This window comes from Oncorhynchus masou, chromosome 9 (assembly GCF_036934945.1).
Source record: "Oncorhynchus masou masou isolate Uvic2021 chromosome 9, UVic_Omas_1.1, whole genome shotgun sequence".
NCBI classification, from domain to species: Eukaryota; Metazoa; Chordata; class Actinopteri; order Salmoniformes; family Salmonidae; genus Oncorhynchus; species Oncorhynchus masou.
Window position 1 is genome coordinate 77,579,031 of NC_088220.1, and position 16,242 is coordinate 77,595,272.

The following is a 16,242-nucleotide window of genomic DNA, read 5'->3' on the forward strand; positions in this document are numbered from 1 at the left end:
GAGAGAGACAGAGAGACACAGAAAGACAGAGAGAGAGACAGAGAGAGACACAGAAAGACAGAGAGAGACAGAGAGAGAGAGAGAGAGAGAGAGAGAGAGAGACATAAAGACAGAGAGAGAGACACAGAAAGACAGTGAGAGAGATAGAGAGAGACACAGAAAGACAGAGAGAGAGACACAGAAAGACAGAGAGAGACACAGAAAGACAGAGAGAGTGATAGAGAGAGACACAGAAAGACAGCGAGAGAGGCACAGAAAGAGAGTGAGAGAGAGAGAGAGACACAGAAAGACAGAGAGAGAGATAGAGAGAGACACAGAAAGACAGTGAGAGAGATAGAGAGAGACACAGAAAGACAGAGAGAGACACAGAAAGACAGAGAGAGTGATAGAGAGAGACACAGAAAGACAGAGAGAGAGACACAGAAAGAGAGAGAGAGAGATAGAGAGAGACACAGAAAGACAGAGAGAGAGACACAGAAAGACAGTGAGAGAGATAGAGAGAGACACAGAAAGACAGAGAGAGAGACACAGAAAGACAGAGAGAGAGACACAGAAAGACAGAGAGAGATAGAGAGAGACACAGAAAGACAGAAAGAGAGACACAGAAAGAGAGTGAGAGAGATAGAGAGAGACACAGAAAGACAGAGAGAGAGAGACACAGAAAGACAGACAGAGAGAGACACAGAAAGACAGTGAGAGAGACACAGAAAGACAGAGAGAGAGACAGAGAGAGACACAGAAAGACAGAGAGAGAGAGAGACAGAGAGAGACACAGACAGAAGAGACAGAGAGAGACAGAGAGAGAGAGAGACACAGAAAGACGAGAGAGACACAGAAAGACAGAGAGAGAGAGACACAGAAAGACAGAGAGAGAGATAGAGAGAGACACAGAAAGACAGCGAGAGAGACACAGAAAGAGAGTGAGAGAGATAGAGAGAGACACAGAAAGACAGAGAGAGAGAGACACAGAAAGACAGCGAGAGAGAGAGAGAGACACAGAAAGACAGAGAGAGAGAGACACAGGAAGACAGAGAGAGAGAGAGAGACACAGAAAGACAGAGAGAGACACAGAAAGAATGAGAGAGAGAGATAGAGAAAGACACAGAAAGACAGAGAGAGAGACAAAGACAGACAGAGAGAGAGATAGAGAGAGACACATAAAGACAGAGAGAGAGACACAGAAAGACAGAGAGAGACAGAGAGAGACACAGGAAGAGAGAGAGAGAGAGACACAGAAAGACAGAGAGAGACACACAGAAAGACAGAGAGAGAGACACAGAAAGACAGAGAGAGAGATAGAGAGAGACACAGAAAGACAGCGAGAGAGACACAGAAAGAGAGTGAGAGAGATAGAGAGAGACACAGAAAGACAGAGAGAGAGATAGAGAGAGACACAGAAAGACAGCAAGAGAGACACAGAAAGACAGTGAGAGAGATAGAGAGAGAGAGACACAGAAAGACAGAGAGAGACACAGAAAGACAGAGAGAGACACAGAAAGAAAGAGAGAGAGATAGAGACACAGAAAGACAGAGAGAGACACAGAAAGACAGAGAGAGAGATAGAGAGAGACACAGAAAGATAGAGCGAGAGACACAGAAAGACAGAGAGAGAGACAGAGAGAGACACAGAAAGACAGAGAGAGAGACAGAGAGAGACACAGAAAGACAGAGAGAGAGAGAGATAGAGAGAGACACAGAAAGACAGCGAGAGAGACACAGAAAGAGAGGGAGAGAGATAGAGAGAGACACAGAAAGACAGAGAGAGAGAGACACAGAAAGACAGCGAGAGAGACACAGAAAGACAGTGAGAGAGATAGAGAGAGACAAAGAAAGACAGAGAGAGAGACACAGAAAGACAGTGAGAGAGATAGAGAGAGACACAGAAAGACAGAGAGAGAGACACAGAAAGACAGAGAGAGACACAGAAAGACAGTGAGAGAGATAGAGAGAGACAAAGAAAGACAGAGAGAGAGACACAGAAAGACAGTGAGAGAGATAGAGAGAGACACAGAAAGACAGAGAGAGAGACACAGAAAGACAGAGAGAGACACAGAAAGACAGAGAGAGAGATAGAGAGAGACACAGAAAGAAAGCGAGGGAGACACAGAAAGAGAGTGAGAGAGATAGAGAGAGACACAGAAAGACAGAGAGAGAGATAGAGAGAGACACAGAAAGACAGTGAGAGAGATAGAGAGAGACACAGAAAGACAGAGAGAGACACAGAAAGACAGAGAGAGAGATATAGAGAGACACAGAAATAAAGAGAGAGACATAGAGACACAGAAAGACAGAGAGAGACACAGAAAGACAGAGAGAGAGATAGAGACACAGAAAGACAGAGAGAGAGCCAGAGAGAGACACAGAAAGACAGAGAGAGAGACAGAGAGAGACACAGAAAGACAGAGAGAGACAGAGAGAGAGAGAGAGAGAGAGACACAAAAAGACAGAGAGAGACACACAGAAAGACAGTGAGAGAGATAGAGAGAGACACAGAAAGACAGAGAGAGAGACACAGAAAGACAGAGAGAGACACAGAAAGACAGAGAGAGTGATAGAGAGAGACACAGAAAGACAGCGAGAGAGGCACAGAAAGAGAGTGAGAGAGAGAGAGAGACACACAGAAAGACAGAGAGAGAGATAGAGAGAGACACAGAAAGACAGTGAGAGAGATAGAGAGAGACACAGAAAGACAGAGAGAGACACAGAAAGACAGAGAGAGTGATAGAGAGAGACACAGAAAGACAGCGAGAGAGGCACAGAAAGAGAGTGAGAGAGATAGAGAGAGACACAGAAAGACAGAGAGAGAGAGAGAGAGACACAGAAAGACAGTGAGAGAGATAGAGAGAGACACAGAAAGACAGAGAGAGAGACACAGAAAGACAGAGAGAGAGACACAGAAAGACAGAGAGAGAGATAGAGAGAGACACAGAAAGACAGCAAGAGAGACACAGAAAGAGAGTGAGAGAGATAGAGAGAGACACAGAAAGACAGAGAGAGAGAGAGAGAGACACAGAAAGACAGCGAGAGAGCCACAGAAAGACAGTGAGAGAGACACAGAAAGACAGAGAGAGAGACAGAGAGAGACACAGAAAGACAGAGAGAGAGAGAGACAGAGAGAGACACAGAAAGACAGAGAGAGACAGAGAGAGAGAGAGAGACGAGAGAGAGACACAGAAAGACAGAGAGAGAGAGACACAGAAAGACAGAGAGAGAGATAGAGAGAGACACAGAAAGACAGCGAGAGAGACACAGAAAGAGAGTGAGAGAGATAGAGAGAGACACAGAAAGACAGAGAGAGAGAGACACAGAAAGACAGCGAGAGAGACACAGAAAGACAGTGAGAGAGAGAGACACAGAAAGACAGAGAGAGAGAGACACAGGAAGACAGAGAGAGAGAGAGAGACACAGAAAGACAGAGAGAGACACAGAAAGAATGAGAGAGAGAGATAGAGAAAGACACAGAAAGACAGAGAGAGAGACAAAGACAGACAGAGAGAGAGATAGAGAGAGACACATAAAGACAGAGAGAGAGACACAGAAAGACAGAGAGAGACAGAGAGAGACACAGGAAGAGAGAGAGAGAGAGAGAGACAGAGAGAGAGACAGAGAGAGACAGAGAGAGAGAGAGAGAAAGACAGAGAGAGTGAGAGTGAGACAGAGAGAGAGAGAGAGAGAGGGAGAGACAGAGAGAGAGAGAAAGAGAGACAGAGAGAGGGAGAGAGAGAGACAGAGAGAGAGAAAGACAGAGAGAGTGAGAGTGAGACAGAGAGAGAGAGAGAGACAGAGAGAGAGAGAGAGAGAAGAAAGTTTTGAGACAGAGAGAGGTGAGAGAGATTTTTATTGTTTATTTCAGAGAGAGAGAAAGACAGAGAGAGTGAGAGTGAGACAGAGAGAGAGAGAGAGAGAGAGAGAGAAAGAGAGAGAGAGAGAGGGAGAGAGAGAGGGAGAGGGAGAGACAGAGAGAGAGAGGGCCCCTACCAGGCCTGATTCCTTTCATGGCCTCGTCCCCTACCCGGCCTGTTCCCCCACCTAGTCTAACCCCCCACCTGGTCTGACCCACCCACCTGGCTCCTCTCCTCTCCACACTCTCTCTCACCCAGCTCTATTTTCCTGCTGATTACCTTGCTGAACGACCACAAAATGCTACCTAACGTTTTGCTTAATAGCAGAAGTGGTACATTAGACAATATCAAAGGACATTTTTAAAAGTCATCCAATCCCATTCCGAACTGCATCAAGAACAAACCCAAGACATCTGTTTGGTTCATGCTTCATTTGCATTTTTTAAAGGTTACCAAGTGAATTAGGCAGAAAACAAAACAATGGTCAGTTCCTCTCCTTAAACATCCCCTTATCCTCTTTCTCACTTCCTAGGTCTCTTCTCCTCTTCCCCCGGACCATAACCACCTCCCACCACACACACTTTGGTTGGACAAGACCAGAGGGGGGGGGTGAAACTGAGTCAAGACCGAGACCAGAGGGGGGTGAGACCGAGTCAAGACCAAGACCAGAGGGGGTGAGACTGAGTCAAGACCGAGACCAGAGGGGGTGAGACCGAGTCAAGACCAAGACCAGAGGGGGTGAGAACCGAGTCAAGACCAAGACCAGAGGGGGTGAGACCGAGTCAAGACCGAGACCAGAGGGGGTGAGACCGAGTCAAGACCGAGACAAGAGGGGGTGAGACCGAGTCAAGACCAAGACAAGAGGGGGGTGAGACTGAGACCGAGTCAAGACCAAGACAAGAGGGGGGTGAGACCGAGTCAAGACCAAGACAAGAGGGGGGGGGGGTGAGACCGAGTCAAGACCAAGACCAGAGGGGGCGAGACCAAGTCAAGACCGAGACAAGAAGGGGTGGGGCGAGACCGAGTCAAAACCTAGACCAGGGGGAGGGGTGAGACCGAGTCAAGACCGAGACCAGAGGGGTGGTGAGACCGAGTCAAGACCGAGACAAGAGGGGGGTGAGACCGGGTCAAGACCGAGACAAGAGGGGGGTGAGACTGAGACAAGAGGGGCGAGACCGAGTCAAGACCGAGACCAGAAGGGGGAGACCGAGACCAGAAGGGGGGCGAGACCAAGTCAAGACCGAGACAAGAGGGGGTGGGGCGAGACCGAGTCAAGACCTAGACCGGGGGGGGGTGAGACCGAGTCAAGACCAAGACCAGAGGGGGTGAGACCGAGTTAAGACCAAGACCAGAGGGGGATGAGACCGAGTTAAGACCAAGACAAGAGGGTGGGGAGACCGAGTCAAGACCAAGACCAGAGGGGGATGAGACCGAGTTAAGACCAAGACAAGAGGGGGGGGGGGGGCGAGTCAAGACCAAGACCAGAGGGGGGGTGAGACCGAGTTAAGACCAAGACAAGAGGGGGTGGGGCGAGAACGAGTCAAGACCGGGGGTCAAGATCTGTTTTTTTTTGTCCAATTCAAGACCATGACTGTAATTTTGTCAAATCACGACCATAATATGAGTTCTAAATGTCTAGTATTTCTGTGTTCAAATTTCAGACAACATATGGATTCTTTAGACATTCAGAATAGTGAAAAAGTGCATCCTGGGGGAAAATAGAGCCATTCTACAAATTATTACTAACCCAAACACAGAGGTGAACTCTGGGCATTCAGAGAAGGGCTAACGATTTATAAAATAATGATTATAATAATAAAATAATGATGATTTTAAATGATGTTCTTATTTAATCTCTTCTGTTTTGTTAGAAAGAAAAGGGTAAGACAAATAAAGAGATCAAACAACCATGAAAGGGTAGGCTTTCTCTCTCTCAGTTATACACATCAACAACAACAACATCACAACTATGCTAACCAGAGCAAAATGAGCTAAAATCTAATGAAGGAACATTAGATAAACCCTCTCAGAGTTTTTCAGCTAGTTGGCTTTCAAAATTGTACTAATAAAAGATGGGGAATTGTCCTTCTGCCTGCCAATGCATGCTCGTCCCAACCAAGCACCAAAGCTAACTGGCTAAAGTTAGCTAGTTGCTAGCTAGTTACTTCCAGACACAAATGAGAGAACACCTCACTCTGACCATTGTACTCCCCGCACTCCCCGAGCTGGTTAGGCTGTGTACATGTTATCTAGAGTTCTTGACTAACTGTTACTTTAGACATTGAGACCAGGTTCTGACACAATTTAACAGGTGTTGCATGTTTGTAAATTCATCAGTTATTCTGGGCTGTGTCACACTCAGATGAGAGCGCTCTGAAATCGGAGCAGATAGCCAGAGTGAATTGTTGTCGAATGCAAGAGATATGCTAACTGGATAACAGTCGTTCAAGTCCTTGCTAGCTAACCAAATGACACCTGCTAGCTGTGTATAAACACCAAAACAATGATATGAGGGGAAAAAGTCAGTCACTCAGCCAGTCCTCCAATGGCATGACATCCTCCAAGCAGCTAGCTAATGTTAGGCTCTGTGTTTTTAGTTTGCTACATCAATACATATGCTAATGTTAGCTAGCTAATGTCCCCAGTTGGTCAACAAATGTTTTGTTTAATATTCTTGTGGGGACAACACAACAGTTAAACACGTACACACACACACACTCACACACACACACACTCACACACTCACACACTCACACACACACTCACACACACACACACACACACACACACACACACACACACACACACACACACACACACACACACACACACACACACACACACACACACACACACACACACACACACACACACACACACACACACCAGAATGCTTGAGTCACATCCAACACTCAATTAAAAGTACGAGCGTTCATCCTACATGTGAGTATCTGGAGTGGTGCTACATACGAGCGTCTCTCCACCTGAAGAGAGAGAGAGGGGCTAATGAACCTTTTCCTGGGGATCCCATTGCCCCAGGTGCATCTTGTCACACTTACATATATACATGTATTTCCCCCGCACCAGCGAATGTATTCAGCGCAGTGACTGAGGCTAGCACTATTCTGACACAAGCTTCACTATGATTTATGAACCTGCTCATTGACCCAGTTTGTTGAAAAGAGAGAACAGTGGGACTGAGAACGCATCCCTCTCTTATCTGCAGTGGTGAGATACATGCAGAGGAGCAGGCCTGGAGTCAGTCTGTTGAAGCATGTCAGGCAGCATTAGATTATCAAAAGCAGAGTGCAAAGATACCCTGCAGGCGCCAATTTACAGAGGCATTTTGTCTCTTTTTGCTAATATCCTAAAGTGTAAGACACTAAACAAAAAGCCATAATGAAATCTGGTGCACCGTTACAGCCAGTGTACTGTATCATCATTGTATATCTATAGGCAAAAACAAAGTCCAGTGCATCTATCTATGAGTAGTGTAGCATGGTGTGGTCATTGGGTAATATTGAATATGAGCGGTGTGTATGGTTGGCTCCGTGGTTGGAGGCCTAAAGGGCATCTATGAGTAGTGTAGCATGGTGTGGTCATTGGGTAATATTGAATATGAGCGGTGTGTATGGTTGGCTCCGTGGTTGGAGAACTAAAGGGCATCTATGAGTAGTGTAGCATGGTGTGGTCATTGGGTAATATTGAATATGAGCGGTGTGTATGGTTGGCTCCGTGGTTGGAGGCCTAAAGGGCATCTATGAGTAGTGTAGCATGGTGTGGTCATTGGGTAATATAGAATATGAGCGGTGTGTATGGTTGGCTCCGTGGTTGGAGGCCTAAAGGGCATCTATGAGTAGTGTAGCATGGTGTGGTCATTGGGTAATATAGAATATGAGCGGTGTGTATGGTTGGCTCCGTGGTTGGAGGCCTAAAGGGCATCTATGAGTAGTGTAGCATGGTGTGGTCATTGGGTAATATAGAATATGAGCGGTGTGTATGGTTGGCTCCGTGGTTGGAGGCCTAAAGGGCATCTATGAGTAGTGTAGCATGGTGTGGTCATTGGGTAATATAGAATATGAGCGGTGTGTATGGTTGGCTCTGTGGTTGGAGGCCTAAAGGGCATCTATGAGTAGTGTAGCATGGTGTGGTCATTGGGTAATATTGAATATGAGTGGTGTGTATGGTTGGCTCCATGGTTGGAGGCCTAAAGGGCATCTATGAGTAGTGTAGCATGGTGTGGTCATTGGGTAATATATAATATGAGCAGTGTGTATGGTTGGCTCCGTGGTTGGAGGCCTAAAGGGCATCTATGAGTAGTGTAGCATGGTCATTGAGTAATATAGAATATGAGCGGTGTGTATGGTTGGCTCCGTGGTTGGAGGCCTAAAGGGCATCTATGAGTAGTGTAGCATGGTGTGGTCATTGGGTAATATTGAATATGAGCGGTGTGTATGGTTGGCTCCGTGGTTGGAGGCCTAAAGGGCATCTATGAGTAGTGTAGCATGGTGTGGTCATTGGGTAAAGTTTAATATGAGCGGTGTGTATGGTTGGCTCCGCGGTTGGAGGCCTAAAGGGCATCTATGAGTAGTGTAGCATGGTGTGGTCATTGGGTAATATTGAATATGAGCGGTGAGTATGGTTGGCTCCGTGGTTGGAGGCCTAAAGGGCATCTATGAGTAGTGTAGCATGGTGTGGTCATTGGGTAATATTGAATATGAGCGGTGTGTATGGTTGGCTCCGTGGTTGGAGGCCTAAAGGGCATCTATGAGTAGTGTAGCATGGTGTGGCCATTGGGTAATATTGAATATGAGCGGTGTGTATGGTTGGCTCCGTGGTTGGAGGCCTAAAGGGCATCTATGAGTAGTGTAGCATGGTGTGGTCATTGGGTAATATTGAATATGAGCGGTCTGTATGGTTGGCTCCGTGGTTGGAGGCCTAAAGGGCATCTATGAGTAGTGTAGCATGGTGTGGTCATTGAGTAATATTGAATATGAGCGGTGTGTATGGTTGGCTCCGCGGTTGGAGGCCTAAAGGGCATCTATGAGTAGTGTAGCATGGTGTGGTCATTGGGTAATATTGAATATGAGCGGTGTGTATGGTTGGCTCCGTGGTTGGAGGCCTAAAGGTCATCTATGAGTAGTGTAGCATGGTGTGGTCATTGGGTAATATTGAATATGAGCGGTGTGTATGGTTGGCTCCGCGGTTGGAGGCCTAAAGGGCATCTATGAGTAGTGTAGCATGGTGTGGTCATTGGGTAATATTGAATATGAGAGGTGTGTATGGTTGGCTCCGTGGTTGGAGGCCTAAAGGTCATCTATGAGTAGTGTAGCATGGTGTGGTCATTGGGTAATATTGAATAGGGGCGGTGTGTATGGTTGGCTCCGTGGTTGGAGGCCTAAAGTGCATCTATGAGTAGTGTAGCATGGTGTGGTCATTGGGTAATATTGAATATGAGCGGTGTGTATGGTTGGCTCCGTGGTTGGAGGCCTAAAGGGCATCTATGAGTAGTGTAGCATGGTGTGGTCATTGGGTAATATTGAATATGAGCGGTGTGTATGGTTGGCTCCGCGGTTGGAGGCCTAAAAGGCAGCGGTATGGAGTCACCACTGGATCATTTACACTTTGTGGAGTTCAACAATCCAGGTAGGACAACATCTCTAAATGACTAACGGCAAAGTCATGAAGCTGGACTTGCCAAAAAATAGTTAACCAATCAAAAATCACCACAATCTAAATGACACTTAATATTCTCCATAACATAAAGTAGCTTAAATCATGAAGGTATGATAATTGAAAGAGATCATAAGGGTCCTTCAACAGTGACATGATCAATGTGTATATATTCCCTCCCTTCTACTTTACCAAATTTGTTTTTTGATCCAGGGAATCCCTCTACAAGTGTCCTTGGGCTCCTAAAACAGGTTGGTCATTCCCAGAGGGCAGACGGACACTACAGACAAGTGACTTTTCTATGGCGACTTTCAATGTTTTCCAATAAATACATCATGATTTGCACATATAAAATGTGTTCTAATGAATAGTTGCTATAAACAGATGTAACAATAGATATGCAACGATAACATTATCAATGATATGCACCAGGAAGCGATGGCCTAATGAATGGGCCTTTCCCGACTGCAAACACCAGTTACAAATACCATGGAATAAGAAAGCTGGTAGTCCCATCCACCAAACTACCAGGTGTGAAACAGGGATGGGACTCAGGGGGTATGCTAATTTGGTATAGAGCAGACCTAACTCACTCCATTAAATTAATCAAAACAGGAACATTCTACATTTGGCTAGAAATTCAAAAGGAAATTATCCTAACAGAGAAAAATGTCCTCCTGTGTGCTACCTATATCCCCCCACTAGAATCCCCATATTTTAATGAAGACAGCTTCTCCATCCTGGAGGAGGAAATCAATCATTTCCAGGCCCAGGGACATGTACTAGACTGTGGCGACCTAAATGCCAGAACCGGACAAGAACCTGACACCCTCAGCACACAGGGGGACAAACACCTGCCTGGAGGTGACAGCATTCCCTCCCACATATGCCCCCCTAAGCACAACTATGACAACATAACCAACAAAAACGGGTCACAACTCCTGCAGCTCTGTCGCACGCTCTGTATGTACATAGTCAATGGTAGGCTTCGAGGGGACTCCTATGGTAGGTACACCTATAGCTCTGTCATATGCTGGGTATGTACATAGTCAATGGTAGGCTTCGAGGGGACTCATATGGTAGGTACACCTATAGCTCATCTCTTGGCAGTAGTACTGTGGACTACTTTATCACTGACCTCAACCCAGAGTCTCTCAGAGCGTTCACAGTCAGCCCACTGACACCCCTATCAGACCACAGCAAAATCACAATCTACTTAAACAGAGCAATACTCAATCATGAGGCATCAAAGCCAAAGGAACTGAGTAACATTAAGAAATGCTATAGATGGAAGGAATGCAGTTTGGGAACCTACCAAAAAACAATTAGGCAACAACAAATTCAATCCCTTTTAGACAATTTCCTGGGTAATACGTTCCACTGTAATAGTGAAGGTGTAAACTTGGCAGTAGAAAATCTTAACAGTATATTTGACCTCTCATCTTCCCTATCAAACCTAAAAATCGCAAATAGAAAACCGAAGAAAATTAACAACAATGACAAATGGTTTGATGAAGAATGCAAAAATCTAAGAAAAAAATTGAGAAACATGTCCAACCAAAAACATAGAGACCCGGAAAACCTGAGTCTACACCTTCACTATGGTGAATCACTAAAACAATACAGAAATACACTACGGAAAAAGAAGGAACAGCATGTCAGAAATCAGCACAATGTAATTGAAGAATCCATAGACTCTAACCACTTCTGGGAAAATTGGAAAACACTAAACAAACAACAACACGAAGAATTATCTATCCAAAATGGAGATATATGGGTAAACCACTTCTCCAATCTTTTTGGCTCTATAACAAGGAATAAAGAGCAAAAACATATACATGATCAAATACAGATCTTAGAATCAACTATTAAAGACTACCAGAAACCACTGGATTCTCCAATTACATTGAATGATTTACAGGACAAAATAAAAACCCTCCAACCCAAAAAGGCCTGTGCTGTTGATGGTATCCTCAATGAAATGATCAAATATACAGACAACAAATTCCAATTGGCTATACAAAAACTCTTTAACATCATCCTTAGCTCTGGCATCTTCCCCAAAACCAAAACAAAGGCAAAGTCTTCTCATGCTTTGTTGATTTAAAAAAAGCCTTTGACTCAATTTGGCATGAGGGGCTGCTATACAAACTGATGGAAAGTGGTGTTGGGGGTAAAACATACGACATTGTAAAATCCATGTACACAAACAACAAGTGTGTGGTTAAAATTGGCAAAAAACACACACATTTCTTCACACAGGGTCGTGGGGTGAGACATGGATGCAGCTTAAGCCACACCCTCTTCAACATATATATCAACGAATTGGCGCGGGTACTAGAAAGGTCTGCAGCACCCGGCCTCACCCTACTAGAATCCGAAGTCAAATGTCTGCTGTTTGCTGATGATCCGGTGCTTCTGTCACCAACCAAGGAGGGCCTACAGCAGCACCTAGATCTTATGCACAGATTCTGTCAGACCTGGGCCCTAACAGTAAATCTCAGTAAGACCAAAATAATGGTGTTCCAAAAAAGGTCCAGTCACCAGGACCACAAATACAAATTCCATCTAGACACTGTTGCCCTAGAGCACACAAAAAACTATACATACCTTGGCCTAAACATCAGCGCCACAGGTAATTTCCACAAAGCTGTGTACGATCTGAGAGACAAGGCAAGAAGGGCATTCTATGCCATCAAAAGGAATATAAATTTCAACATACCAATTAGGATTTGGCTAAAAATACTTGAATCAGTCATAGAGCCCATTGCCCTTTATGGTTGTGAGGTCTGGGGTCCGCTCACCAACCAAGACTTCACAAAATGGGACAAATACCAAAAATATCCTCCGTGTACAACGTAGAACACCAAATAATGCATGCAGAGCAGAATTAGGCCGATACCCACTAATTATCAAAATCCAGAAAAGAGCCGTTAAATTCTATAACCTCTTAAAAGGAAGCGATTCCCAAACCTTCTATAACAAAGCCATCACCTACAGAGAGATGAACCTGGAGAAGAGTCCCCTAAGCAAGCTGGTCCTGGGGCTCTGTTCACAAACACAAACACACCCTACAGAGCCCCAGGACAGCAGCACAATTAGACCCAACCAAACCATGAGAAAACAAAAAGATAATTACTTGACACATTGGAAAGAATTAACAAAAAAAGAGAGCAAACTAGAATGCTATTTGGCCCTACACAGAGAGTACACAGCGGCAGAATTCCTGACCACTGTGACTGACCCAAAATTAAGGAAAGCTTTGACTATGTACAGACTCAGTGAGCATAGCCTTGCTATTGAGAAAGGCCGCCGTAGGCAGACATGGCTCTCAAGAGAAGACAGGCTATGTGCTCACTGCCCACAAAATGAGGTGGAAACTGAGCTGCACTTCCTAACCTCCTGCCCAATGTATGACCATATTAGAGAGACATATTTCCCTCAGATTACACAGATCCACAAAGAATTCGAAAACAAATCCAATTTTGATAAACTCCCATATCCACTGGGTGAAATTCCACAGTGTGCCATCACAGCAGCAAGATTTGTGACCTGTTGCCACAAGAAAAGGGAAACCAGTGAAGAACACACACCATTGTAAATACAACCCATATTTATGCTTATTTTTCTTTATCTCGTGTCCCTTACCATTTGTACATTGTTAAAACACTGTATATATATAATATGACATTTGTAATGTCTTTATTGTTTTGAAACTTCTGTATGTGTAATGCTTACTGTTCATTTTTATTTTTTATTTCACTTTATATATTCACTTTATATATTATCTACCTCACTTGCTTTGGCAATGTTAACACATGTTTCCCATGCCAATAAAGCCCTTGAATTGAATTGAATAAAGTAGGTGAGCTCTTGGGTATATGAGCACCTGTATACCACACGGGAAAGTAGAACAAACATGTCCTCTGATGTGTGCAGGCATGATGTCACAGAGATATACATGAATGAAATGACTCAGGTGTGTGTATAGGTGTGTCAATACTCTGACCCTATAGGGCACGGTTTAGCCCTGTGACAGGATGTTTGGGAGAGCTAAACTCAGTCCACGTACTGGACTGGTCTGTCCAATCTGGCCCATATTAATAATGCAGGGACTCCTTTTTTAGAAGCCTCTTCCTCTCCTCCCCCTCTTCCTCTCCTCCCCTCTTCCTCTCCTCCCCCTCTTCCTCTTCTCCCCCTCTCCCTCCCTCTCCTCCCCCTCTCCCTTCCACTCCTTCCCCTCCCCCTACTCTCCTCCCCCCTTCCTCTCCCTCTCCCTTCCTCCTCTCCCCCTTCCTCTCCCTCTCGCTTCCTCTCCTCCCCCTTCCTCTCCTCTCCCTTCCTCTCCTCCCACTCTCTATTCCTCTCTTCCCTTTCTTCCTCTCCTCCCCTCTTCCCTTTCTTCCTCTCCTCTCCCTTCCTCTCCTCCCGCTCTCCCTTCCTCTCTTCCCCCTCTTCCCTTTCTTCCTCTCCTCCCCTCTTCCCTTTCTTCCTCTCATCTCCCTTCCTCTCCTCCCCCTTCCTCTCCTCCCCTCTTCCCTTTCTTCCTCTCCTCTCCCTTCCTCTCCTCCCCTCTTACCTTTCTTCCTCTCCTCTCCCTTCCTCTCCTCCCCCTTCCTCTCCTCCTCTCTTCCCTTTCTTCCTCTCCTCCCCCTTCCTCTCCTCCCCCTTCCTCTCCTCTCCTCTCCCTTCCTCTCCTCCCCTTCCTCTCTTCCCCCTCTTCCCATTCTTCCTCTCCTCTCCCTTCCTCTCCTCCCTCTTCCTCTCCTCTCCCTTCCTCTCTTCCCCCTCTTCCCTTTCTTCCTCTCCTCCCCTCTTCCCTTTCTTCCTCTCCTCTCCCTTCCTCTCCTCCCGCTCTCCCTTCCTCTCTTCCCCCTCTTCCCTTTCTTCCTCTCCTCCCCTCTTCCCTCTCTTCCCTCTAATGCAGCCGTTGGTGGTGTTGAGTGAACGGAGCCCAGTGTGGTGTCCAGAGCTCAGCCGTGCTCCTCGACCCAACAGACACGGTCTTCAATCTGTTTCAGAGCTGCAATTCAATTATCTCACCGGGGTACTGCTCAACCACTCGTGAGAGAGGTGGGTAGAGGTGGGAGATAGAGGGGGGAGGGGGGCAGAGGTAGGTTCAATACAGGGGAAGAGGGGGGCAGAGGTGGGTCTAGGGGGAGGTGGGGGGGGGGGGGGGGGGCATCACATATAAAACACATCTGATTTGACATGGATTAAATGTGTGCTAATGCGATTGGCAGCAAGGTTAGAAGCATAGTAGGGATGGAAGGTGATGATAACCCTAATCACTACTGTAAGCCCCTGCAATTGGATTTAGTAGACCCCCAAATCACCTCTCAGCCCCCTCCTCCTCCTATAAGACCTGGCTCTAGTTACCATCCAGAGAATGGAGAAAGCCTGGACTCCATCATTGTAATTTTTCATCTTACATCGATCCATAGATCAAGCTGCTGTCACACTGTTAGCACCTGGGGGCTTCTGGGAAGCCCGGGGGAGGGGCCAATGGGAGGGGCGGGGACAGGATCAGAGGCGACCTGTTGGCCCAGGCAACCAACCACAATAACGACCCTGCAATTCACACAGGACATTTTGCTAACCCTCACTCCCCATCCCCACAGCTACCACAACTGGGGTGGCAGGGTAGCCTAGTGGTTAGAGTGTTGGACTAGTAACCAAAAAGTTGCAAGTTCAAATCCCCAAGCTGACAAGGTACAAATCTGTTGTTCTGCCCCTGAACAGGGAGTTAACCCACTGTTCCAAGGCTTTCATTGTAAATAAGAATTTGTTCTTAACGGACTTGCCTAGTTAAATAAAGGTCAAATAAAATACATTTAAACTGGTCAACCACCCCAGAAAAGGCATGTTGCAACCACCAGCTCCCACAGTCCATATTCCTCACAGACACACACACAAAATCCCATGTTTCCATACATCCAAGGAATCCATACACAATTGTCATCAACATAAGCTGATTTAACTATGCATTTCCTTTATTTATCATCATTCCCCAGTTCCAAGATGGATGGCCATTATTTTCATAACAATGCATAAAAAGCGTTGTGCATTGATCAACTGGGGGAGCAGACTTCATGAAAGCCTCCTCTCACTTAAGCTGCCAGTCCAGCCAATTCCCCTACGGCCCCAGTCCAATACTGTTTAACTACTAATGACCTGAAACCTGGCAGCCCAACTCACTCTTTCATGCCCTATGCACAGCAAGTGGAAGAAGGGTTCAAATTAAAATCACTAAATGAATACCTAAAACACAGTCTAGGTGTCTGTGTGTCTAAAGGCATGGTGCAGAACAAACATAAATATTCCAGAGAGTTAACTTAAGGAACCGTGGGCCCTGGAACCTTCCACAGAGCCCAGAGGGTGTGTGGACCCTGAGAGTCTCTGTGAGACAGGAGCCCCTCCATGGGAACCCTACTTAGATCCAGTTGGGTGCTCATCTTCAAAGGTAAGCTGATCTTTGGGTCAGCAGCAGCCTGCCAGTCAGTGTCTTCCAGCACAGCACCGGCAGCCCATAACAAATGTCCATCGGGAGATTTCATCTGTGGTTGTTGCTCCACCCTCCGACCCACCATCCCTCTGAGGTAGCTCTGCCCTGGCATCATCCAGCTCCCTGTAGTCTGACAGTTGGACAAGTCCAACTCAAATGGCTGCCAGATCCCTCACTAACCCTCATAGACCTCAAACACCATGATCCCGCCCCTGGGCTAGA

General features: G+C 46.1%; 1 protein-coding gene across 1 annotated transcript in view; it reads right to left on the reverse strand.

Moving 5' to 3' along the window:
- Positions 1-16,242, reverse strand: part of LOC135546641 (roundabout homolog 2-like) — a 651,734-nt gene that overhangs the window by 351,860 nt on the left and 283,632 nt on the right.